At 32.8% G+C, this 27,716-nt stretch overlaps 1 pseudogene across 1 annotated transcript; it reads right to left on the bottom strand.

Moving 5' to 3' along the window:
- Positions 1 to 3,574: 3,574 nt before the first annotated feature.
- On the bottom strand, positions 3,575 to 6,373 carry LOC143583839 (uncharacterized; annotated as a pseudogene). The gene is made up of 8 exons (XR_013144251.1): positions 6,347 to 6,373; positions 5,266 to 5,803; positions 5,094 to 5,187; positions 4,717 to 4,982; positions 4,442 to 4,524; positions 4,104 to 4,349; positions 3,936 to 4,015; positions 3,575 to 3,859 (listed from the first exon to the last, which is right to left on the bottom strand). The product of XR_013144251.1 is annotated as an uncharacterized LOC143583839 (transcript).
- Between the last annotated feature and the right edge of the window lie 21,343 nt (positions 6,374 to 27,716).

Here is a 27,716-nt window from a genome sequence, read left to right as displayed (position 1 = left end):
TTGTTCAACTCACGATAGTCAATACACATTCTCATACTTCCGTTCTTCTTCTTCACAAATAAAACCGGTACGCCCCACGGGGAAACACTTGGTCTTATAAAACCTTTGTCGAGGAGTTCTTGTAGCTGGGACATCAATTCCTTCATCTCGGATGGCGCTAGACGGTAAGGCGCTTTCGTGACGGGCTGGGCTCTTGGTATTAAATCTATCTGAAATTCTATCTCTCGCTCCGATGGCAACCCCGGAAGATCCTCAGGGAATACTTCTGGTTAGTCACGCACACTAGGAACATCTTTCACTTCTTTCGTCTCGGCCGTAGCTTTGACAACATAACATACGCCAGGTAAGCACCGCACTCTCGCTTTAACAAACCTTCGGCTTTTTTCATCAAATGGCATTAAGCCCTGAACTTTTTTATCACCATAAACTGTAACCACGCTACCATCCAAGGACTTTAACCTTATTATCCTACTCTTACACACTATCTGAGCTTTAAACTCAGATAATCAATCCATTCCCAAAACTACATCGAACCCTCCTAAGGTCATCACATACAGGGTAACAGGGAACTCACGTCCCTCTAACTCTATCTTACAATTCTTAACCATTTTCATTATTTTAACCGAAGTGTCACTAGCGATTTCTACAATAAAAGTTTCAGACACTCGACAACATTTCATTTTAGCTAATTCACTGAATCTTAGAATGTTACAACGTTTGAAATTAACTTCATTTCAACATACTAATATATAGTTTTTGTACAAGATTTTTAAAGTTTATTTTTAGTGATGTTTTAGGTACTACAAGATTGTGTTTCATTTATATGTGGGCCATTGTTTCATTTTTTTTACAAATTTAGTTGCTTTTAACTCCTAACTCTAAGATGATATATGGCATTTCATTATGGTTTTCTACACTTTTAAAACATTATAATTAGCTCTTTAGCCTAAACTCACATATATAGGGTCTAAAACATATAAAGTTCATATTTAACTTGTGAAGCATACGAATAAAACGGAAAAGAACGTAATGACATTTTCATAAATAGCATAATTATGCTATATCGTGTAACAATAATAATTACGGTGGCTCAACAATTGTTATGTTTTGGGGTATACATTCACGTCCTTTAATTCTATGTAGGCATCATATAACTTTATATACACTTTTGACTCCATCTTATCTTATGAAAATGGTTTAACCTCTCAATTTAATTTTACAATAATTCTTAAATAACTGTGTGTGAGTGTATATGATTTTAAAGCCCGTTAAAATTTTAACCATCTTGTCTTTAACAATTCTTAACCCATAAAGGAAATAATATTTTACTCGTAACTTGTTAGCCTTTGTCAAATCATCTCTAATATCCTGGACGATAAGGTACACCCAGAGCCTTATCACCAAATTAAGAAAAAGTTAAATACCACACATGTGTTATCCGTTTATTTAGTAAAGACAATTACTTGGCGGCCAAGGTTAGATGGTTTGACTTTCTCTTAATTAACTATTCAATATTTTTGACTCACCACACCAATTATTTATCGGTCCCATTTGGAAGCTGTACGAAAGCTCACTTATAAATACGAGAATACTGCCAGGTTTCATTCACAACACATTCAGTTTCCAATATTTATTTAACCACCAAATATTCACAACAAATTTCAGTTGCTTTGTATCTTAGGTTTCCTCAAGAAAGGAAATGGCTATTGTATCGGCCTTCTTTAGTTGCTTCTCGAGTTCAAACAAAGTAGTAGATAATGGAAATGAAAAAATGGGCTCAATGAGCAAAGTTCAAAACAGTGATAGCAATCATGAAACAAAGAGCAAGGGAAGAAAAGGTGCACCAATCCCAGTTGCATACTTCCCTATTGGTTCAAACTTCTCACGCTTATAGTTAAACCAATTTAATATGTTTTTTTTTTGCTACTTTTAGTGCATTGACTATAAGTCTATGACCATTATTAATTACTAGTAGAAGTGTCCGCGCGTTGCGGCGGGGAGACAACATGAATTCGGTTGGTAGTGTTTCGGCTCGTTATGGTGCAAAGGTTACTTGGTCGTTGTGGTAGGACTTCTATCTACATACACTAAATGCTAAGGTTTTGTTCTTAGTTATGTTTGTCGTTTATACAAACAACTGAGAGACAAACGAACACAATTGAAGATAAAAAAACGACTATAAGTAGAGGTAAATATCCAAATTATAGTCTAAACAATTATCTTTACCACTACATATAACCTTTTAAAACTAAAGAAAGATATTAAGTGATCTTAAATTGGATATAAAGGTTTATAATATGAAAATCAGTGTGGTTTCAAATTTATATTAGTAATACATAAATACATAAATAAATAAATAAGAAAAGCTATTAATAAAGGTCAAAGGAACTGAGATGATTGAGTAACACGTTAATTCGAAACCAAACCTCGCTAGTAACGGTTTGGTTTCACAGTCTAAAACCATTACAGCCAAAACCCATTAGAAAATTGAATATAGCATTGTGCGCTTATAAAAACAAATTCTGTAAACCACCAACAAAATACAATTAGCAACAAAATACAATAATAATACTGAAAACAATTAGCAACACTAATAAAATATTCGGTTCACCTGAAGGTAATTGCTTATGTCGTATTGATTCTTGAGCACATACTCGTTGAAGATCGATGCCAAAGATGAGACCTTCAGCTATGTTCGTTCAACTATGTTCAGTTATATTCGTTTGTTCACATTTGTTAACCATTCGTTATACTAATAATAAACTAACACAAACACATTCATTTTCTTAACTAACGAACACGAACAAGAAAGCCTCGCTCGTATAATTGTTCGTGTTCAATCATTTTTCGGTTAAAGTTAAACGAACAAACACAAATATGATCCATTCGTGTCTATAAGATAACTTACAAAAATATATGTGTAAATATATGTTCCCAGCTGATGTTATCACCTCTGTTAAATAAACATAATTGTTAAATTATTGTAAGATTGTTGAATATGTGAATAAAGAACATACATTAACATAGATTAATCACCTGTAAGATCATCCATGAATGACGTATATCTTCAAATCTTGCGGTCAGGTTTTATACGGCCGGTTTCCAGTATAAACCGTAAACCAAATCGTTCTTTGCGGTTTGAAAACTTTAAAACCTACCGGTCGAAAGTTGAAGACAAAAACCAACCACGAAACCATTATAAAATGTGATATGTGGATGTAACGAGCGAGAACTTATGATACAAAAGTGATACCATTATAAAATGGCATGTTTTGACCCGAACCAAATCGATACTTTTTAAAAAGGCCCGAACCAAACCGATACGTTTTTAAAATGGCCCGTTTTGACCCGAAGTAAATAAATAATTTTATAAAACAAAAGGTGACTGAAATCAGATAGATATATTTTTAAAATGATCTCATTTTAAATGAACCGAATTGATACTTTTTTAAAATGACTCGTTTTGACCTCATTTTAAATGAACCAGGTCGAGACTCGTCCAGTCTATTCACTGTTCGGTTTGGTCATTAAAACATTGGAAATCACCATAATATAACGGTAAGGTAATTGTGAGGTTAGAACTAAAATTGCCACCAAGAACAACCGCAAATTTCACCAACTAAAAGTTGATTACCAACAAAAACACAAGATGTTTTAGCACAGTACAAGAAGCATAAATCACAAAGATGTTCACCACACAACTAACTGACCAACTGAGTCATCATGTACACAATCATTTAAACAGCGTCTTCACAATAGCCTTCACGTTCAGCTTCTTCAAGTCAGTATAGGACTGTCCACACCCAATAAACATTACCGGCGCTCCAGATATGTAAGCCATCGATAGTGCAGCTCCAACCTATATTAGCATCATTATAAACAGAACCAAAATTAGCATTAAAAAAGGCGAGTCTAATATGTTTATGGAGTTTTACCTTATCAATAGTATCAAACTTGGTTAGAAAAATTCCATCAATAGACCTAGGGCTCACTGGGGCGACAGGTCAGCTAGTTTCTGTTGGGTCAAAAATAAAATGGAGAAGTTATTGAAAAAGATATACAAAAACTTAATCTACCCTATGAGTTTTGATTATCATGTTGACCTGATTGAACTTTGATAGTTGATCAACAACATCATTACCGACCAGCACCTCAACAACAAAAAATACCAGGTCTGGACTATTAACATATATAAGCTTAGATAATGCACACATTAACGGTTCATTGTCCTGCATTCGACCCGCTGTGTCAGCAAGAACCACGTCTGACCCGTTGCGGGTGGCCTCCTGAACTGCTTCCTTCGCAATGATTGCAGGATCTTTGTAATAACCCTTTTCAAAAATAGGGATCTAAAAGAAGAATGTAATTTAGTATCATGGTTAAAAGGCATGACAACATTATTATAGAAGAGGTCAACCATCATGCAGTCGTTGAGTCGTACCTGAAGCCTACGAGCATGAGTGCGCAGTTGCTCAACTGCCCCTGAACAGAACGTGTCACATGCTGTTGAAGCCATAATGCCACCTAAACAATTGCATTCTGTTAATTGGATAGCTTTTGACTATTTGACCCGCACGACCAATTTCATATTTGGTTAAGTTTTTTAGCTTAGGCACTTGACCAGTTAGAAAAAAAACATAATCCAAACCAACCATTTGTTGGTCAACAATTCGATATTGCCACATATACCAAAAAAAGTGATTGGTTGATAATTACCTTGGCAAGATTAGTAGACTTTCCTACTCCATTAATTCCCACAAAAAACCACAACATAGGGTTTATACTGTTCCTTGGCGACAAGAACATCCCTCAAAGTGTTAATTTTGCATCAACCAATAAAATATGTAACAAAATGACAAAAAGAAAACTTATTAAGTCATGCTCACCTGCACCATTGATAATATCCTGGTAAACGAAGCAAGCCTTTTGCCCTCGAGGCTGACAGCTATAGATTCGCATAGTTTGTTAGAAATTTCTTCAGCCTGTAACATACAGCACAACCCACAATTTATCCAAAAAGCAAAAATAAATAAATAAAATAAATAATAATAATAATAATAATAAAACAAAACAAAAAGGAACTTAATATTGACAAAACATCCCACATTCTTAGTCATAAGTCTGTCTTTTAGAGCTTTCAAAGGTGGTTCCAGATACGCCTTCTCCAAATTTGTCTTCCCAACAATGCTGAAAACAAAATTATGTTATTAGCTTATACGATAATCAAAACCAAACAAAAGTTCCATATTTCAAGATAAAAATTACCTCTGAAACATGGATGTAAACCACATGTTCTTCTTCGAAACTACCTTCTTATCATTCACTGCTTCATCATCATCCTCTTCGGTTTCACTGTCACTACTAACAACCTCATCTTTGTCCATCATACTCTCGCCTTCAACAACGTGTGCAGCCACCACATCATCATCACCATTCTCACTCACCGGATCCGTGAAATCCAATTTGGTTTGTGGTTGCGACTCATCCCAAACTCTGTTCTTTTTTGCTGGTTTCTTCTTCGGTTCCTCTTTGGAAACCTTGTTAACAACAACATTAGATTTCTTCCAACTTCAGACCGGAGCTTATGCAGCTTATTTACATCAGAAGGCCCGTCATTAGTCTTGACATAATCGTTTTCTTTTCCACTAATATCCCTACTGGCTACTACCATATTGGAATTCACATTTTCCAAAACCGTAACACCTTTTTTCACATTATCATCATCTGCACCATCCTTGCCACTCTTTTTTTTATTACCACCATCAAACCCTTGTGCCTGCAACTGATGTTCTTGATTCTTGGACTACTTGTAATTATAATATATTAGATAAACGATAAACATTTAGAAACCAAAAACATGATTTTAAACAATACAATTAAAATAACCCGGATTGTTTCAAGCAAACCTATTGTTAGTAGTGACAGCTTTAGAAAATTGGAAACAAATTAGGTGCAAAAGCTCCTCATTTGCGTATAAATAACCGGAGGAAAAGATTATTTACCTGGATTTGGTGATGCGATTGGGGGTGTGGGATGAATCATACTTAAAGCGATCATCCGCTGGTAAGAGAGAATCCCAAAACTGATTTCAATTGAAGGGCCGCTGAAGAAACAGAACGTTCGCCGGAGACTTGAATGGGGGAATTGAATATTACGGCGTCTATATCTTTTATAAGATAATATAGATATAGATTAATAGTTGAATAGAGCTGCAAGGGGAAAATAGAGACATGAATTTTATTGTTATTTCTTAATTGGTGTATTCTTACATTTATATTTATGTATTTAATTTGTTTCTTTCTTTACATTTCATTAAAAGTGTCGCTTATGGATAAATGTAATTTACATTTTTGTTAAGACCATGTGTAGTCATAATGGTCTCTCCTAAATATTATGCGTCACGTGGCCCTTAGTCACTTTTACATTTTTTTTGTTTTTTGTTTTAAATTTTTTATTTAGAGTAATCAAATAACAATAATATTTTATTAAATAAATATTATATTAAAATAAAAAAAACTATTCGTCTCCATCATCTCCACCTTCGTCGTCTTCACCCTCGTCGTCGTTGTCTTCATCATTATCTTCATTGTTGCCCTCATTTTGATTCTCATTTTCATCTGGAAAACGCCAATTCATCCAAAGATGTTGGACCAAATCCCCCTTTAGTGCATTATGTATCTCTCTTGACCGCATGAAATCTGAGTTTCGAGTCTTTGCTCCATACTTGATGGAGTTCGTGGTGGATCGGAGTCCGATATGAAAGTTTGACATATTGTTCCTCTCTATTCTTCGATGATCATGTTATGCATTATGATACACGCATACATAGCACTTTCATTCTTTCTAAAGACCATAGACGACAAAGATTTTTAACAAAATGTCAGCGTTGTTGAAGAACCCCAAAACACCTCTCAAAATCTTTTCTTGCAGACTCTTGTACTTTCTTAAAATACGGTTTTTTTCATCCAATCGGTCTCTGAATGTTTTCACGATAATCTAATACTCTGGATATATACCATCACCCAGATAGTACCCATAATGATACAAGTTATCGTTATCCCAAAACAAAGCGATGAGAACGGTCCTAGATATGTAACTCTACATCACAGGTGGTTATGTCATTGTTGGAACCGAGAACACCAAAGAATGCTGACCAAATTCAAAGGTCGTATGAAGCAATCGCTTGAAGGCTGAGTGTTGGTCCCATTTGTTCACCTCGTGTGTATTGACCTCGCCATGCAGTTGGACAATTAGCCCATTCCCAATGCATGCAATATACACTCCCTATCATGCCGGGTAAACCATGCACCCTTGTATGGGCCACGTAAAGCCGTTGTAGATCGTTCCAGTTGTGCTATCTCAGATAATGTGGTCCATATAGTTTCAATATTCCTATATTTGACACAAGTTTTTATAAAATAATTGATTAAAGTAAACAAGTGATATAATTATTTAAAAAAATGAAACGTACCGTAACAAAAATACTCCAAGGTGGCCATCTTTAAATACTCGTCGTTGATGTTGGTCGTGTTTCCGTAGTCGAGCACGCGTACGCCTGACGTAACCTTCTGAATAATCGTGAATCCCTGCGTCCCTCGACCCTCCGGCTTTTGCTTAAAGTAATCAAGCTCACGCTCCAAATCATTGGTAATGCGCATAAATAAATTTTTAGACATCCGAAAGCGACGCCTACAGGTCTTCAGGTTCTTGTATCTCGGCGAGTCGCTGAAGTAATCCGCCATCAACCGGTTGTTGGCTTCGATACAATCTCGTTCGATATATGCTCTTTTTGAAACGGAGAGTGGATGAGATCTAATAGAATTCATATAAGTTGTTTCGAGCACAATCGCACTCGTAACCGACTCTTCCTCCGTGTCGTCTTCGGCTTGTCTGTCGGGCCCAAAAAACTGATTATATATAGAAGTAGGAGAATCCATTTATAGGGAACTTTGTGTGAAGAAATATAGAGTAGAAAGAAAGATTTATAAATTTGGTGAGTTTTGATTGGAGATGAAGTTGGTTAATATATATATATAATATTTTTTTTAAACGGTTATATGACCGTGGAGGGTTGCAATTGTTTTTTTAAATTTTCGAGCCATGTTTGCGTTATGTATAAACTCTAGGAAAAAAAGCCAAAACGCCGGGGGGTGCCCTCGTCTTATACTCCAAAACGCCGGCGTAACGCGGCGACTACGCTTGGTCTAATAACTATAAATAAGAACATGCTTTGTATAATTTTTAATATAATTAATGTTTTTTTATTTATTAAATATAACTACATATATTGCAAATTTCGACTTCCATGTCTTCTCCTTAATTGTTCTCTTGACACGCAAATCTGATGAGGCTCGATTTGAAAATTTAGTGACATAATTTAATAAAAATTACATGAGTGACCTAATTAAAACATTTTTTAAACTCATTTACTATTATGTGACATTTTCTTATTTATAAATATCAAGTTTTCATTTGGCATATTAGGGGTTTTTAGTTTTTAAATAATCATGACGTTTCATTTCAGTAATTCACAATTATAAAGTCAATACATAAACTATAAGCCTTTCAATACTAAACATAAACTCTTATAATTATGGAAAATCGAATACTACTTAACTATACACATTCTATTCATATACAATTAACACATAATGCTTGTGGGTTAGACATAACGATTTTATATGGCGTTTGAAGTTAACCATTATTCTTCGTATCCAGTAGACTAAGGTATATTATTTTTGTTTTCTGGGTAATGCTTATAATTTCCATGTTTTTACAATTATATTATGAACATTCGGTATAAACAAGCCACAATTGTGACTAAACTTAAAACTCTTTGTTATCTCGTTTTTCTAACTGTTACGTTTTGTATATTAAAATCTTTTGTTAAATCAACAATATTAGACAACACGCTATATACATTTTTTTTTCTATCAACATTTTTGTTATTCCTCATTTTCATAAGATAGCATTACTATACTATATTACAAATGTCTTCAAATCAAAGAAGCGTAATTTTGTTCAATCAACCTCTTCCAATAAGATGAGTAATTCAAACAGTTAGTCATTTTAATATTCTTTATTTACCCATTCAGATGTTATCTAATAATGTTTTTTTTCTAAAACTGCAGTGTCAACACTAAGAGAACCACTTGAGTAGCATTTCGAATATTAACAATTTATTTATAAAGCTTTAATAGAGTAACGTATAATTAAATATATTTTGTTATGTTATTAGCTTTAATTAAAAGCTTGCATTAAAGGATACAATATATTATAAACGTGAACACGTATTTCTACTCCGCGCGTTGCGGTCCGAGTAGATTAAATGCGTTACATGTTCGAAAGTTATCACGTTTTGCGACAAGCACGCGGCGAGACGTCGGTTGACATCAGTTAGATTCGCTATGGTAAAAGTTTTGTGGTGAAAGTTTCACTACCAAAGTTTATAGGACCAAAATTAATATATGAAATTAAAGTTGAGGGGTTAAAAAAGTATAAGTGTAAAAACCTTTATGCCAAAAGTCTAATAAACCAAAGTTCGCAATAAAAGTTAGAGAGGCTAAAAAGGTAATTATTTGAAACTATTTTGAAAAAATTATTAGAATAAAATTTTTAGTGTTTAAATTTTAAATGCATATATAATACTTGTGCGATGGTTAGTTATACATTATATAAGAAGATTTAAATATTGATGAATAGTAAATGTGTGAATGTAGGAAATAATTTATAGTTAAATAACAATTGATTTTTTATGTACTATCAATTATACAAAACGAAACATACATAATTAGTTAAAATTAAGTAAACTAACATAATGGAATATTTTATAACCATCCTTTTCAATGTTGATTGATATCATATTTTAAATACATTTTAACATTTAATGCCAAAATTCAACTTTGGTTGTTTTTGTTAGCTCGTAGTAAATAAAAGTGTAACATAAGATGTAATAATTTCGCCAACCTAAATCTAATTAAATTATTATGTTTACTAGGTTAGAACCTGTGTAGCACACGAATTAAGTGAAAAACAGAAAATAAATATAAAGCAAATAAATTTTTTAATAATTTGAGAAGAAAACTAACAGAGTTTTTAATTAAAACCGTAAAGCATGATTGATAAACCATAATTAGAACTTGTAAAATGTCAAACCAACCAATCAAACATAATAATAATAACAATAATAACTAGGGTATAGCCCGTGTTACACACGGGTGGAAAAACATGTCAACAAACATAATAAATTTAAACAACAAATTCAAGTAACACAAAACTTCTTCAAACTTTCGGACCAAAACGTTAACCATTTACATGTTCTAGATATTAAAAGTTAAGAGTTACAATAAGTTAATGTACATCGAACAACCAAAAAATCAACAAAAGACATAAACATGTTCTTTCATATTAAACCATCATCAACTTCTTCAAACATTCTATCAAAAGAAACTCATTTTGCTTCACCACCTGAAAATATAATAAAACATTAGCATCCAAATTAAATATATTTAATAATGAGTAACATTTGAACATTAATAAAGTTGTTTTTATTAAAACAAAATAACATACAACAACAAACAAAGTAAAGTGACAACATAAAACATATTTCTAACTTAAACCATTAAACCAAAAAGATATATCAATAAAAACATTTTTTGGCTGTAATTTTATACATAACAAATTTGATACTCTTTTAAAACAACCCGTTTTAAAATATTTTTGAAATAGTTACAAAATATAAAAAAATTAGAATTAGTCAACTTCAAAAAATTATGATTTTTTTTTATTTTTGACCAATCTTGCAACAAACTTTTAAATCAATGACATTAATATTTTGTTAAACTTGCAAAACATAAAAACGTTTTACAATAAATGAATTTTCAAATAACTTTAGAAAGATTAAAAAAATTTTATGTTGACTTTGAAAATATTTAAAGGGGAAAAAATATGATACAAAAATATATATACCATATATACATATATTTTAATAAAAAATATTAAAAACGTGAAAATTAATTGTTATATTTAAATGAGAATATTATTAAAGACATTACTAACGAACATATATGTATATCCAGTACAAACAGAAAATGTAATAGACACGTATTTAAGATATTGACATTTCATGTTGTGTATATATTAGGAAAATGAATTAAATTATAATATATTAAATGGTTATTTAAGTTATAAATTTGTTTACCAAAATTTATGGAACTATCAAAACTAATAGTCGGTCAACAATATTAAAGAAAGTTATTAACTTTAAAAATTTTAGAAAACACCGACCCACGTTATAGTCAATTCCAAAATTAAATAAATAAATTATACTCAACTTATTTATTTGAAATTCGAATTATTAATTTGAATATACGTAAAGAATAATAATTATAAATAATGACTTTCAACTTTATTATATGATTTGATTAAATTAGAATATAATAAATTGTTATTTAAGTTATTTTATCTATTACCAAAATTGTTAAACGAAATTTGTTATAGTCAAAGATCCCTAAATACAAAAAAGATTACAAAATTCATGGCATAATGTAATCTTGAAATTATTATTTTTGTAGTCGATCCATAATTAATATTATTCTATTACAAGTCAATGAAATATGCATTCAATTTTGTTACAAACCCATTATCAGTAATTGTGGCATTTATATCTAATTATAAATTAGTCAAACATACAAGATAGTAAGATTGTGGAAATTGGAAACTAATAAACATAGCAATATTAACAATGGAAACAAAAATTTTTCATAAACAACTGTAATATATCTTTTTTTTTAAATTCAAATTCAAATAATATTTCGTATTATTATAGTGCATTAATTGTTAAAGTTTCCATAACCAAATGATGACACCCATTAGCATTAATTGTGACATTTATGCATCATTATACAATGGTCAAACAAAAAAGATGGAAATGTGTAAGTGTTAGAAAATATAATGTATCATACAATATAAAAACGGAATAATATTTTAAGTTAAAGATATTGAAATATAAAAATGGTAAGGTGTAAATGTTATTATTTCTGTCAAAATAAAACGTTACAACTAATTAGAAAGGGAAATAAAATAATAATAACAAAATTACTAAACTTATAATAATTATTATAAATTATAGAGATTATCATTAATATATAGATAAATATAAGATGTAAACAATTTTTTTTAACATGTCAGTTTTGATTATAAATGGACAAACCAACAACTATATATGATTGATTATATAAAAATCAAATAATTTACATGAATTGTGAAAAATACATAAATACATGAATAATAACAAAAATATACATCAATATTAAACCAAAAAATAAGATATCTTGTCAACAAATCTTCAACCCATGAAATTAGCTATATCAAGTTGGGAACATAACCTGAAATGAGAAAATTAAATATTAATATTCGTTTTGCAAATAATAATTTTTAACCGTGATAATGTTATATGTTATGAAATGTTTGACAAGTAATATATAAAATTCAACTTTAATTTAAATTTGAAAATTTATAAATTTTTAATTACGTCATTTTAGAATAATAAATTTAGTGATGGTAATTATAGACATTATGAATGTTTGTTTAATCAGTTATTTAAAAAGTTCAATCTAAACTTAAATTCAACTTTAATGTTTGACCAGGCAATTTAAAAATGTTTGATCAACTTAAATGTTTGACCAACAATTAAATAAAAAAATCAACTTTAATTTAAATTTGGAAATTTAAACATTTTAAATCAAATCGTTTTAGAAAATAATAAATGTTAATGATGGTAAGTTTAGACGTTATGGAATATTGACCTACCATTTACAAATTTCAACTTTAACTTAAATTGTAATCAAATTTTAAATCATTATTATTATTATTATTATTATTGACCATTAATTATAAATTAATGGTTAATCAATTGGTTGACTTAATTTTGCAAACAAAAACAAAAAAGTACTTAAATGATTTGAAATTATAACCAAAAATATTAATGTTTATGCTATAGAACATTTGATATTTAATTTATAACCGAAAAATTTAAATGTCTTACCGGAAAATAACAAATAATGATAATAACCATGGTATTTTTCGTTTTTTATTAAGAAACAAAAATCAAATTTTTCATAAATCAATCGGGTAAATTACCTGAAATAATAAAGTTTTGTTATAACATGGATATTATGGACTATTAGAATTATAATTTATAACCGAATAATTTAAATGTGTCTTACCGGAAAAACGAAATAATGATACTAAATATGGATGAAGCTGATTTATATTTAGAACCTACAAGAAAAACATGTATAACAAAAAAAAACAGGAAAAATATTAAACTTCAAATAAATAAAACACCAATTGTTATAGGTATAACACATAAACGGAAAACTTACCGGAATAACGATACGTAGAAATATTAGCTTCATCGCCATTTTTGATTTAGAACTAAAATGATTTAAAAAAAATCAGTTAACAATGAAAATAAAGATAAAAATGTTACATGTACAATAACCGGAAGAAAATATGATGTTGCCGGAAAAAGATATTACCTTGCCAGAATATCATATAACATTGTTGGTCATTAAAGTATAATATATAACCTTACCGGAAATGATTAATCTCGATCTACATCACCGGAATATAAAAGATGGTGGATGGTGGAGTTAGTAAGCCGAGAGAGAGAGAGAGAGAGAGAGAGATTAAAATGATTAAAATGATTATGGTGGAAAATTATAAGTTTAAATAGTGTGTGAGATGACACATGGCAGAATACTAGAGCACATGAGAATGGAAACATGCTGACTGGATTGCACATGTGGACAGCCTAGAAGAAGGCCATGTGTCCACATTATATTGATTTAATAGTATTTAAAGATTATAATAATAATCATAATCATAATCATAATCATAATCATAAACTACCAACGTAAATGTGTTTAGCCGCAAAACATTGCCGGAAACCGCAAAATAAAACAAAGTCAAATTTTGTTCATAAACCAAAACTTCTCTAATGTCAAACAAACCAGACAACAAATCATGAAACATAAAAAAATACAAATGTAAATATAGTTACCAGTAAAACATGCCAGAAACTTTAAAATAAAAGAAACACAAATATTGTTTTTAAATTCATGACAACACATCTATTTTTCCTTTTTAAAATTAATAGATTGTTATCTCTAGAAACATCACACAAAACCTGTTTATCATTGGGCATATTACTTGAATATGCAACGGCATCATCATCAATGTTATAGATATCTCCATGTTTCCTCTTTAAATTGGATGGTGGAGAACTTTGACGATTTGTGTCTCCATTTGAAATTAGAGTTTTGTTATTCTCACCTGTGAATGATACAAGTTCCTTGAAAATATAATTATAATAAAGATTTGATGATTAATGGATATCATAGATACTAAGAATAGTGTTAAAAGGTTTCAAATATTTACCTTGTTGACATTGTCTTCGGATTAACAATCTTCACTGGTAAGCACGCCTCCTTTTTCAATTTATTTTTTAAATAATGATATAAAATATAGAAATAAGTTCAAATAACTAGTAGTGCAAGACAAACAACCAATATAGAAAAAAAAGTGTATGAATTTAAACCTTTGTTTAGAAACATTAGTGGCAGGAATGTCTTCATCGACAAAGAGCTTAGACACATAATAGTTATTGGAGGCCCATGTTGCACCCAAATAAAACACAATATAAATGTTGAATTAAAATTGATATAAAATTGTCATAAAATTTAATAATATAGATACTTACGATCATAAAAAGAAAACTTGACGAACTGCAATATGATAACTTTACGAGCATAAGGGTATTTGGTGATATGCGTCCATTTGTTTTGCATAATCACCCAAAAAAGTCATATTAATTTGCAGTTACTGTTGAAGATTTGAATAAAATACATTAATATATGAATGTATATATAATTGCTCAGAGCCTGGGAGAAGTTTTTGGATTGTCCCCCCGACAGAAGGCGGTTATTGAATGCTTACAAGGTTCTCATGCCCAAGATTTTCTAACCGTTATCCGATTGATGGCTTGAGCCAAAGCATGTCTGCGGTCGAGTATAGGGCCATTTTTAAGTATCGTTTGATGGTCCCAATGTACCCAGAAGACGAAACATGTCCGATCTGCCGTAAGGCTTGCCTGGATAAATCCGGAGAGCATGCGGTTCATTGCAAGGAGATGCATGGGTTCAAATACCGACATGATTGAGTGCGGGACGTTCTTTGGGACATCTTAAGGCGAGCTGGGATATCAGCTAAAAATGAAGCCCCCGTAAACTTCCTTACAGACCCCACGAAAGGGAGATCCACTCTACGACCGGCAGATTTGCTCGTCTTTGGTTGGGCCGGGGGAAAACACGCTTGTGTTGACCTCACAGGGGTATCTCCTTTAGCTGGTTTGAGGGATAATGGGTTTGTAGCTGGGCAAGCAATGAAAAGGGCTGAAACGAAGAATGTGGAGAAACATGCTAAAGCCTGCGAAGAGAACCAACATGTTTTTATCCCTCTGGCTTTTGATACCTTTGGCTCCTTGGCACCGGAAGCTATCCGTTTCCTAACCAGGGTCCAACGGGTTGTGCATAGCAATGTGTCGACTCCAAAGGGGCAGGGGTATGTCTATAGCAGATTAGGGTTTGCAATTCAGAAAGGGGTGGCGGCGCAGCTTGTTGCCCGCCTACCTGCTATGTTGATGTAATATCTATGTTTCTTATTAAATATATAATATAAATTTTATTTTGTTTTAATAATTATCTTTATTGAAATATATATATATATATATATATATATATGAATATATATTATTAAAGGTGAAAAATGAAAAATAAATAAAGTTGTAATAAGAATAGTCACTATTCGTCTTTTAACTATTAAAGTGGTTTTGACATCATTCAGACTTTATTTTATAAAGAAAAAATGGGCTTCTAGCTATTAACACAACCAATAACATCTGTATAATAAAAATAAGTTAATAAGTAAAACTATTTGTATGCTAATAAATGTTTATAATAAATAAAATAGTTACTAACCTATTGTATTATATTCAAGGAAAATGTTTGCATTCATATATTTAAAGATCTCAAAAGAGAACGCAAACGGCTCTCCAATAAAATCTTCAATCGAAACCATCTGGGTAGATAAATTAAAACTTATTTTATGTGAGTGGCCGAGTATCCTTTGGTGAGGTTTAAGGTCTGTAAGGAATGTATTTATAATTAATAAAGTTGAGTTAAGTTTAACTTTAGTCCCAAACTTCATGAAGATTTTTGTACGCATGCTAGCCCTCATTTTATTACCCTACAACAATCAGAAAAGTTATTTAAAAAAAAGGATCATAAGTTAGTAACTAACAACAACAGTAGTATCAGTTTGAAAAATACCTTTTGGTACTTGGATATAGATGGCCTTAAAATACATAGCTCAAGAAAAATATAGTATCAACAAACAATGCATTTGATTCAGTCTGACTTGGCTCCCACCATACTATTTTGTTAATTTCTGCTTTTACAGTTTCACACCTACATAGAAGGATATGTTTATTTACTTACTACATATCTTAATACATATAGAGAGATGTTGAACATAGAATATAGTTAATCGGTTTGATACATGCTTACATACTCTAATATATGCAGGAATAAATACAAAAACACAATTACACAGCCATTGTAATTAACTCGTATCAGCATATGTCTAAATATTCTCAAACTGCTCTGCCAATTCCTTTTATAACTTGAATCCACATAATGCAATGAAAATATAATTGTATCCATATCAAATCAAAGCATATGTAACTTTGTATTTACATTTAAGTTGACTTTGAAAAAAGTATATTCAATTTGACTTTTTCAAATACTCACTTCTGTTGGAGTACGTAACTCATAAATCATAATTCTAAGTATATTAAATCTTAATAAATTTATTTTATTTATAGATTGTTGCAATGTTAGTCTTTAATAAATTGCAATTGCGTTAAAAAACTCAAAGTTCATAATATAATCCTAAAAATCTTAACTCGATCTGTAGTTTTTGAAGAAATTATTGTACTTGACTGTGTTGTTTGTTGTAACAAATTTTCAAGAATTTTAAAGTGATTTCAGTTGCATGGATGAATTTGGCCACGTCTCAATCTCAATGGGCATGATTAACTCACTATCTAATTGCAATTAATTACATGAAAAAAAAAGCCAAAACTAGAAAGTCAAAAACAATTTGACAGAACAAAAGTTAAGAACTGATAAAATTACCTTTAGTTGAGTGTAAGGCCCCGGTCCCGGTGCCCTACTTTTGACGTTGGATTTATTAATAAACACAGTTCTAAATATGTAAGGCCCCGGTCCCAGTGCCCTAAATTGGATGTTGGATTTACTAATAAACACAATTCTAAATATCATAGTTAAATAAAACTTTCACAGAATATTAAATCTTTCATAAAATATTACATAATAATTCATAACTTGTCTAAAACAACATTTTGTCTTTCAAATTTAGAAACATTAAACATAAAACATAACAATCTTCCATGAGATGCTAGTCTCTTCCTTTCTATGCCATGTGTCCACGTCAAGCGAGCTGCCTCATCCTACTCATCTGCGTGCATACTAAAAGTCAGCTAAGCTGAGTGAGTTCTAGTTAATTAGGTAACGTACAATACATTCACATGTGTATACATACGCATCCGAAGATACATATTATATAGCCTGCTTACCTTTCTTTCATACATATATTATCATGTATTTTCTTTCTTTTATTCATTCTTTTCTTTTCTTTCATACTTTTATATTGAACCTTACTTTACATAATTCTACGTTTTAAAGAGCATTGCGCCCAACTACCTCGAGTATTATTAGGGCCCGGTTCCCTTTCTTCCTTGAATATTATTAGGGCTCGGTTCCCTTTCTGCCTCGAGTATTATTAGGGCTCGGTTCCCTTTCTGCCTCGAGTATTAGTAGGGCTTGGTTCCTATTCTGCCTTGAGTATTATTAGGGCTCGGTTCCCTTTCTACCTCGAGTATTATTAGGGCTCGGTTCCCTTTCTTCCAGACAACCATACCATACCTGTTTATATATTCATAATCATAACTTTCATACATACATACATCATAAACAATAATCATATCCTTAAACTACCACCTGGCGGGTACATATAATATCCGAAGATCGTTCACGCACCGTCAAGCATCCATTCATACCTAAATCATGCAAGGCGTACACTTACCACTTAAGGTAAGTGTATTAACTAAGCACATAGAGTATTCACACAACCCCGAAACATAACAAGGAAGTGGGGCTAGAAACTCACATGAACTCGATTACGTTCACCGTTAATGGTTATTCCTATCTTTAGATGTGCACAACTAACTGTATAACAATTACACGTATCAATTAACTATCGCTATCCATATCGTGTTTCTAGTTTAATTATAACCCTCAATGAACGAGGATCCGGGGGCAGCGCCCCTGGCAGTGATGTTTTAGAGGTGGCGGCCCCTAGCAGGGTCCAAGGGGTAAAGCCCCTGGCTGGGGTCGAGCTGCCAGGTCAGCTTGGAAATTATTTTTTTTTCCATTAACTGTCTTAACACATTTTTCATTATAATTCTTAATTATTATTTTATTTGCTAACTCATAAAGTTCGAGGACTTCTTTGTAATTAATCCATTTTATCTTAAGTCCAGGGACCTTTCTGCCATTCTTTCAAACTTTAGTTCATCATCCAATTCGTTAACGAAGGAGGCTCCTTCGTTATTTCTTAACGAATAGACCTTTATACAGAATTGGCCCTTATAACGAACTGATATTCATAATGAATGGACTCATTCGTTTGGTCTGGCTAACAGATGAACTCTATAACGAATTAGGTTCATTCGTCGCTTACTTAACGAATGGCCTTAACGAACTTGGGTTAGTTCGTCATTCTTTCTTTAACGAATTGACATAACGAATTGCTTAACGAATGAAGCTAGTTCGTTATTCTTCATAAACGAATTGGCATAACGAATTGTTTTCAATTCGTTATTTCTCTGTTAGCGAATTAGGGTTAGGTCAGAGAATGTCAGAAACATTCTCTGAAATTCCCTTACCTCATACACCTTTTCCGGCGCCGCTTTTCCGGCACCGTCATCGCCGGAAAAACGTATTTTCGCACCGTTTTCACCGTTTTTTCGTCCCGTTTGATCCATATTTGAGCTAGGGTGACCCCTAAGCTCATCTTTTGACCAGTTTATACCCGATTCCATCCGGATCCCGTGACTTTAACGGTTGAGGGTGTCGGCTCAACTAGATCTAGCGGGTTTGGCTACGTACAATATCATACTATCATTACCTCGGGTCGGGATCGGTTCTTCTTCTTAGTTTCGGTTATAGAAAGAGAGAAATATGAGAGAGAGCTTAAGTGTGTTGTTTTGATGGTGTATGGAACTAGTGGAAATAAATGGATTAATGCATAAGTATGGTTTATATACTATGGGTCATGGGCTTACGCCCATGGTCTTTTCTTCTTTCCTTTTTAATCCAAGTCATAACCCATATCTATTTAACCCAACACTAGCCCGACTCATAATAACTCATATTTTTATTTTATTAACCGAAACGAGAAAATGGAATGTTACAAATATCAGAGTTAATTAAAACTTTCGCGGAATATAAAAGTTCAACCATATATATATTACATAACATTCAAATCTTGTCCTAAATAAACATTCTTTGTCTTTTAAAATAAAACATAAGTCCTTAAAACATCATAACATTTTCCCTTGAGATGCCAGTGTCTTCAAATCCATGTCATGTGTCCACATCAAGCGAACTGCCTCATTCTGCTTATCTGAGTGCATACTAAAAGTGAGCTACGCTGAGTGAGTTCTAGTTAATCATGCAACATACAATACATTCATAATTACATACTTAACATGCTTTGCTTTCTTTAATGTACATACATACATGCTTTCATTCATACTTTATAATTTCATACCTTCATTCATTATACACTTATTTACCTTCATACTTTCTTTCTTTCATATTCATACCTTACGTTTTAAAGAGCATTACGCCCTACTTTCCTCGAGTATTATTAGGGCTTGGTTCCCTCTTTCCTCGAATATTATCAAGGTTCGGTCCCCCTGCCTAGAATACTATTAGGGTTCGGTTCCCTCTTGCCTCAAATATTATTAGGGTTCGGTACCCTCTTGCCTTGAATATTATTAAGGTCTAGTTCCCTTTTCTTCTATGTACCATACCTTACCTTTCTTGTCTTTATAATATAATATTCATACATACTTTCTTTTACATACTCATTTCATACTTACTACACATTACCTTCCTTGACAATACGTGCAATATCCGAAGATCGTTCACGTACCATCAAGCATGCATTCATAACATACATATAACTATCACATTTATCCTTATGGTATACACTTACCACTTAAGGTAAGTGTATTAACAATCACATTGAGTACGCACACAGCCCCGAAAACATAACAAGGAAATGGGGCTAGAAACTCACATGTCTCATGTTTCTTTCCAAGTTAATAGTGATTCCTTTCTTTAATTGAGCTCGGCTAACTGTATATAAATTACGTGTATCAATCACTGGCCCTAACCACATAATTCAAGTTTCAGCAGAAACGAGTAATTCTGGTTTATTCTAATCAAGAGTCCATATATTTGCTTTTCCCTGTATTCGAATACATTTGTATTCGAATACCTTTGTATTCGAATACATTTCAATTCAAATGGGTATATTTATAGAATACCACATGTATTCGAATACCCCTATATTCGTATGGAAAAAACTTGTATAATCTTTCTTTCTTTTCTGTATTCGAATGGAAGCTTGTATGTAAATTCACTGGTATAAGTAACTTGTATTCGTATGTATTCGAATAAAATACATGTATTCAAATAGAACACTTCATGTTCTATCTTTTCTGCCTTTCTTCTTTTCTATTCGAACCCTTAATCATTTGAATACATTTTACTCAAACACTCGACCTGTTCGAATACACCCACTGATGGGTTATTATCACCATTATTTACGTTTTCACCTCAAGTCCAACATCCATCCGCATAGTGTTTGATCCCTTTTAAAATCGTTCTAATCAATATATATAATAACTTAGATCTAATCCAGATCTATATGTTAATATTAATTATCCGGATCTAGCTCTCTAATATGTTAGTTTGATTGCTATTAGTATGTAGTATATATTATCAGTATGTTTATTGTGAAGCTTGAGAGATAGAGAGAGAATACTTTAAATCTTTCTGAATAATATTAATTCTCTCAAAACTTTAACACTTACAAGTGAACAGTGGTTCACTATTTATAGAAGACGATCTGGTTCACTAACATCCCCTAGCGAACCAGCATCCCCTTCGTTAACTTAACGAACCTCCCCCTGATTCGTTAACATCCCCTAACGAATCAGGAGGGAATACATTATAATGTCCTAGTTCGCTAACATCCTTAGCGAACTAGACTTAACCTTAACGAACTAGTCTTAATTCGATAACATTCTTAGCGAGCTAGACTCAAACATAACGAATTAGATAAATAAACATTTAAATATTACATTTAAATATAAAATAAACATTAATGATAATTACAAAGACTCGAGACGCAGAACCGTGCACTAACAGACACCCCCTCGTCTTGAGCTCTTTGTCTTTAACTTATTTGAAACGCTTTGTCTGCCAATCTCTGCAACTATGAATCCCATGTTCATGGCATACACGAACAACACGTTAGAATTGCATAGCCAGGTCATAATCTTCTTGGCGTTCAAACAAAATCTGCTTCCTGTGTAGCACGTCATTGTCTGTCTCTGATAAATTAACCAACCACATTGGATCGATTATCTTGATGAGCTCAGTCTGTAGTCCTCGACCATGAACAATAACTGCCTCGCCAGTACGATTGTCATAGTACCAACGGTTGAAAGACAGATGAATATCTTGAGGCATTGTCTTCACAGGAACCCTTCTCATAGTCTTTGGTGGCTTCACTTTCAAAACAAGTTTCTTCCAGCCGGTCCTCGGATCAATCTCATCAGTACGTTTACGTCTTGGGACCTGGGGTTTGAAGAATTTGAAGCCATGATTGACCTCGAACAGTAAGTGTTGATGAAACCACTCAGCAGTTCGGTTAACCCCACGATTGATAAATGGACGTCTCGCGAGGGTGCGTACATCCCAACGCGGTAATGTTAAAACATCCATTATCCTCTCGTAATATTGGACACCTTTTTCCCATTTCACAATACATACCTTAAGGTCTGAATCATAGAGCCAGGAGACAATATCACCATGTACCTTAGAAACAGTCTTGAAGGTAGTCATCTGATTTGCCTCAATCCAAGCAGCAGCTGTATCCTTTCTTTCTTTATCTACATACCGAAAAGCACTGATGATCTTACCCACTTTCTGGCGTTTGAACCATCTTTCAATGTCATCATCAGTCACTTCTTTTAGTGAAGGAACAGTCCGTTGCACAATCTTCTCCAAATCATCCTCAGTCTCTTTAATTACGTTTTCATTAAATACCAGAGCACCTTGATCAACATTTGCGTGTTGATACAAGTCCGGGTACTCATCAGCTGTCACATCCTCCATCTCAATCTCCTCGTTCTCATAAATAAAATTCATATCCATAAATAACGGATCATCTTCCATTTCATTCTCATTGATCACTTCGACATCGGGCTCAGTCTCTAATGCAGTCAGCTGATCGTCATTTAGCCCAAGTAGAATCGAGATCTGCTCCCTTGTCAAAGATCTAATCAGAAACTCACCGATCTGTATCTCATCTCTGTTCACCACACTTCTAACCATCCCAAATTCATCAATAAATATCACCGTGTTAGCCTCAATTATTTCTATCGGCTTGGCAGCTGTTGGATCTTGATATGAAATTATCTGTTTGTTTGAATCATCAGTGCCACTAACACCAGCACCAGAGGATGAACCATGCGATTGTTTAGGCTCACCTCCTGCATCAGACTCGTCAGGATCATCATCATCATTTCTGAGTTTCTTGAGGGCATCATCTTTGCAAGTTAATTGTAAAATTAACTCATCTTGTTCTTTTAATTTCACCCCCTGAGACTCAAAAATCGTGCGTAACGCCTTGGTCTCCTTTTGACAGAAAGAAATATAACTCATCATCTTTCGTTGATTCTCAATGAGTCGTTCTTGAGTTTGTCTGTCAGCTGCCATTTGATTTTCATATAAATGTAGCAGATTAAGCAGCATTTCCGTTTGTCGACCTGGTGGCAAGTTGTATACAGATGGATGAACAAGTTGAACAGGTCCTTGAGGCCGAGTGATTCTCATGAATGAGACATCACTAGGCGGAGGTGGAGGAAGAGTAGTTGTAGGCAGAGGAGGAGGTCTCATTGAAGTTGTTGAAGAAACAGTCGACAGCACAGTAGGAGGCCTCGGTATCTTGGTCAACGCCATTTGAGGAATTAAACCGAGCCTCTCATGTGACACCATCGTCGTGGTCAAAGTAAGCATCGGAGTGCTAGTAGTTAGCGGCACCGCCGAGCTTTGAGTAGTTGATTGACGAGGTGGTGGTGATCCAATAATTACACCAGCCCCAGAAGACACACGGGGCTTCTTCGGTGGTTCATCAGTAGCTACCGCTTTGCCCTTTCGTTTTCGTTCTTGCTGAGCTTTTATGGTGGCAGCTAGAGCAGCATCGACTGCATCTTGTTGTTCTTTCAGAGCTCGCTCACCAGCTCCATCATCACCATCATCATTGTTACCATTATCATCCCCACCATCATTGTTCCCACCTTCTCCCCCTTCACGCTCGGAATCCGAATCATCATGGATCCAGCGCTCATTAGGAGGACATACGTAATCTGGATTGATTATATGACCAATCATCCTTTTGTCCTGTGGCTTATCCTTATGATATATCAACATCTGATACATCGTTTCAGCTTTCATATGCTCCATATCAAGAACATCGCTCACCAACGATCGATCAATCACCAAATCCGGTATCAGATCTTGAATAATTAATTGTAGAAAGCGTGGATACATCAAGAACTTCTTTAACGATAGAGTTTGCTGAACTTGCTCTTTCAGATGATCAAAGATGAGTTCTGAGTAGTTGAATGGCTTGTTCAGGAATCAGATGATTCGTTTAACTTAAAGTTAGCGAATTAGCCCATTCGCTAACTCAATTCGTTACCTTATGTTAGCGAATCACAATGTGATTCGTTAAATTAAAGATAGCGAATCAAGACATGATTCGTGTCATGATTCGTTAAATATGGATAACGAAGGGATGATTCGTTACAGAGTGCAGAAGCGAATTAGATTAGCGAACCAAAAGCTAGTTTGCTAAAGAATCACCTAGTACGTTATCAATAAATAACGAATGGGAGTTTAGCGAATTAAACTCTTTAATTTAATATTAAACTCTTTTATTTAATTTTAAACTCTTTTAATTAATTTTAAATGAAATTAATTAAATGAATAAATTAAAGAATTAAATAAAAACAATAAGTTAAATTATCGAGAAACCCTTATAACCCGACAACCTAATACGTTAAAAGTGTTTCAGATTACCGAAACATAATTTAAAAAAAATTTATTTAAGTATATTGTATAAAGAAGACGAAAATATTTTTGATATTTTGTAAAAAATAAAGAATTAAAGAATGTATTTACAGAAGAATATCCAATCCTCTAAAATAGACCATCTTTTTGAGTTTTTCAATGATTTTATCAAAAGCAGTACATATTTTTGTATTTTTGTTGAGTTTGAGCAGAGAATCATATTGACCAAATTGCCCTTCCATCACAGTTTTATATTTCAGCGATATTATGACTGGCGATAAGTCGGTCATTGGTATTGTTGTCCACATAAGTCTAATAACACACATTCAAGTATTTTTGTGATATGATTAAATAGTTCAATTAGAGCACAGAATATCAGAAATTATCAGCCTCTAATCTCGGTTCAAGCGTAATTTGATTTTTGCCAAATCACCCCAACTTGACTTAAACCATTATATTGTTGATCAAAAATTTGATACCAAATGAGAAATTTTGAGCAATGCATCAAGTTTCCTTTACTGTGAGTGAATATGCACGAGTCCATCTGTCGGCTTACATACATTGTATCCCCTGGGGTCCGTTTCTTAATGGTATTAAGACGCACGCAAGGGAGGAACAATTGTATGACTAACAGCGGATTTTGATCAAGTTAGTAATTTAAATTGTACGAGGTACAGCGGTGATCAAGTTTAATGACTTTGGGTTTGCTCTAGAAAGGGAGTGAAATATTCATGCATATGAATATCCAGATGGTTAAGCCGCATAAAGACTCACAGTGTCCAGAATCTTAACGCTTGTTATTTGCTTTATTTGATTTTTGGGTGATCAACAAATATAAGGCTTGAGTATGACTGGTTATTACATTTCTGCCATCCTCACCAACACTTTTGCTAGAGACTAACACCCCTTTCAATTTGGCGTTTCTTTATGTTTATATCACATACTTTACTCTACTGGGTTGTTTTAAAACCTACCAATGCACCAATGCAATTAAGCACACAGTCTTTTAAGCTTACTTTTTGCTGAACTTGGGGTCAAGATAATCAATGTATTATCATGTTCCCTTTTTGCTTCAAAAACTCAAAACTTTGAGGAGCATAAAACATAAATACAAGATAAATCTTATCGCCCCACTTAACTTAAGAGAATAAATAAATGGCTAACCTTCAATCCACAAGTGAATCATAGGACCAAGACATGCAAGCATGCTTCATAAACTTAAATAACCGACATAATTTTCAGCGAGAAAATAATCTAAAAATCTTTTTGGTTGTTCTCTGTACAAACTTTAAAAACACAATATTTTTGCCTTTTTCAAATTTCCTATAAACAAAATAAATTTCACAATCTTTTTGGATTTTTGGATTTTTCTGTACAAAAACATAAATCACATTCTTTTTGGTTTTTCAAAATTTTAAATGTTTTTGATTTTTCTAAATTTTAAAGGAAAAACTTAAAGAACAGAAATCACAATATTTTTGAATTTTTCCTTAATTTTATAATGTTTTTGGATTTTATCTATACAAACGAAAACACATTCTTTTTGTATTTCTAGATTTTAAATGTTTTTGATTTTTCTAAATTTTAAAGGAAAAACTTAAAGAACAGAAATCACAATATTTTTGAATTTTTCCTTAATTTTTTAATGTTTTTGGATTTTATCTATACAAACGAAAACACATTCTTTTTGTATTTTCTAGATTTCTCCCCCTGAAAGATGTTGAATGATCGAGTTGTTCATGAAGATGTGTGACGAGGTTAAACGTAAAGATATGTTTTTTTCTTTTACCGGTGTTGACAGATAGCTGATGACTTGCTGCTGATTGTTGAAAGATTTAACCATATCATACGCCAGTGGATGATCGGAATGATCTCCAAGAGTTGCTCACAATGAGGGGGTGATCTGATATGAGAAGCTACAGGTTGTTGGTTTGCTGAAAAGATTTAAAGATTGTCCGTTTGCATAAGCCCGAAAATCATCAGTCAAGGGGGAGTTTGTTAGTACACGGTTTGTGACTGGTGATTTGCAGTTAAAGTATTCAAGATTAAAGTATTCGATAGCTACGGAAAATGGGGTGTCTGTTAGTGCACGAAATGGTTGTCCGTAGCATTAGAATAAGTTATACATAGTCTAGATTGTTTATTTATTGTAAATGGCCCATTCGCTATGGTTTGTATAGCGAATGAGGTCCATTCGTTATATGCTAGGCTAGTTCGTTAAGGTATAAGCTCATTCGTTATGGTAGCATAACGAATGAGAGCTAGTTCGTTAAGTTTACAAGCCCATTCGTTATGTAATATAACGAATGGTGGCTGGTTCGTTAAGTTATCATCACTCGTTATGGAATCATAATGAATGGAGTCTAATTCGTTATGAAGATATAACGAATTAGACTAAATTAACGAATTGGTGCTTTGGCCTATAAATAGGCATATTCATGCTCATTTGTAGGTGTACATATTAAAAGAGAGATCTAGATCTAAATTATGCTTTCCATAAGTTATTTCCATCCACCATAATGTATTCTTCCATATTTATCAATAAAGTAATAATTTAACGTTTAGATTCGTATTGTATAATCGATGTATCATAGCGGCTAGATCCGTAACGGGTTTCAACAGTGGTATCAGAGCAGGAGCTGCTCTTGATGCTTTGATTAAGGTATGAATCTGAGTTTTTCATATTTTTCGTGTTCTTCGGGTTTTGGTCAGATCTGGAGTAAATTAGTGTGTTATTGGTGGATTTGAGTGTGAATTCGTGTTTATGGATGGAAGAGGGAACTTCCTGTGTAATTTGGTGTTAAGTTATGGTGTATTGAGTGATTCACCATGGAAGAGTATGTTAACTTTTGAATTCGGTTTATGATGATTTAGTGATTGTTAAGTTAATTGGATGATGGATTTGTGTTTAGAATTGAAATCCTCATGTTTCTATGGAAGAATACATTATGGTGGATGGAAATAACTTATGGAGAGCATAATTTAGATCTAGATCTCTCTTTTAATATGTACACCTACAAATGAGCATGAATATGCCTATTTATAGGCCAAAGCACCAATTTGTTATTTTAGTCTAATTCGTTATATCTTCATAACGAATTAGACTCCATTCGTTATGATTCCATAACGAGTGATGCT

The sequence above is a fragment of the Bidens hawaiensis genome, unplaced genomic scaffold (genome assembly GCF_021521415.1).
Source record: "Bidens hawaiensis isolate Kalapana, Puna unplaced genomic scaffold, B.hawaiensis_p1.1 tig00032559_1, whole genome shotgun sequence".
Taxonomy (NCBI): Eukaryota; Viridiplantae; Streptophyta; class Magnoliopsida; order Asterales; family Asteraceae; genus Bidens; species Bidens hawaiensis.
This window is presented reverse-complemented; position numbering and strand designations above follow the sequence as displayed.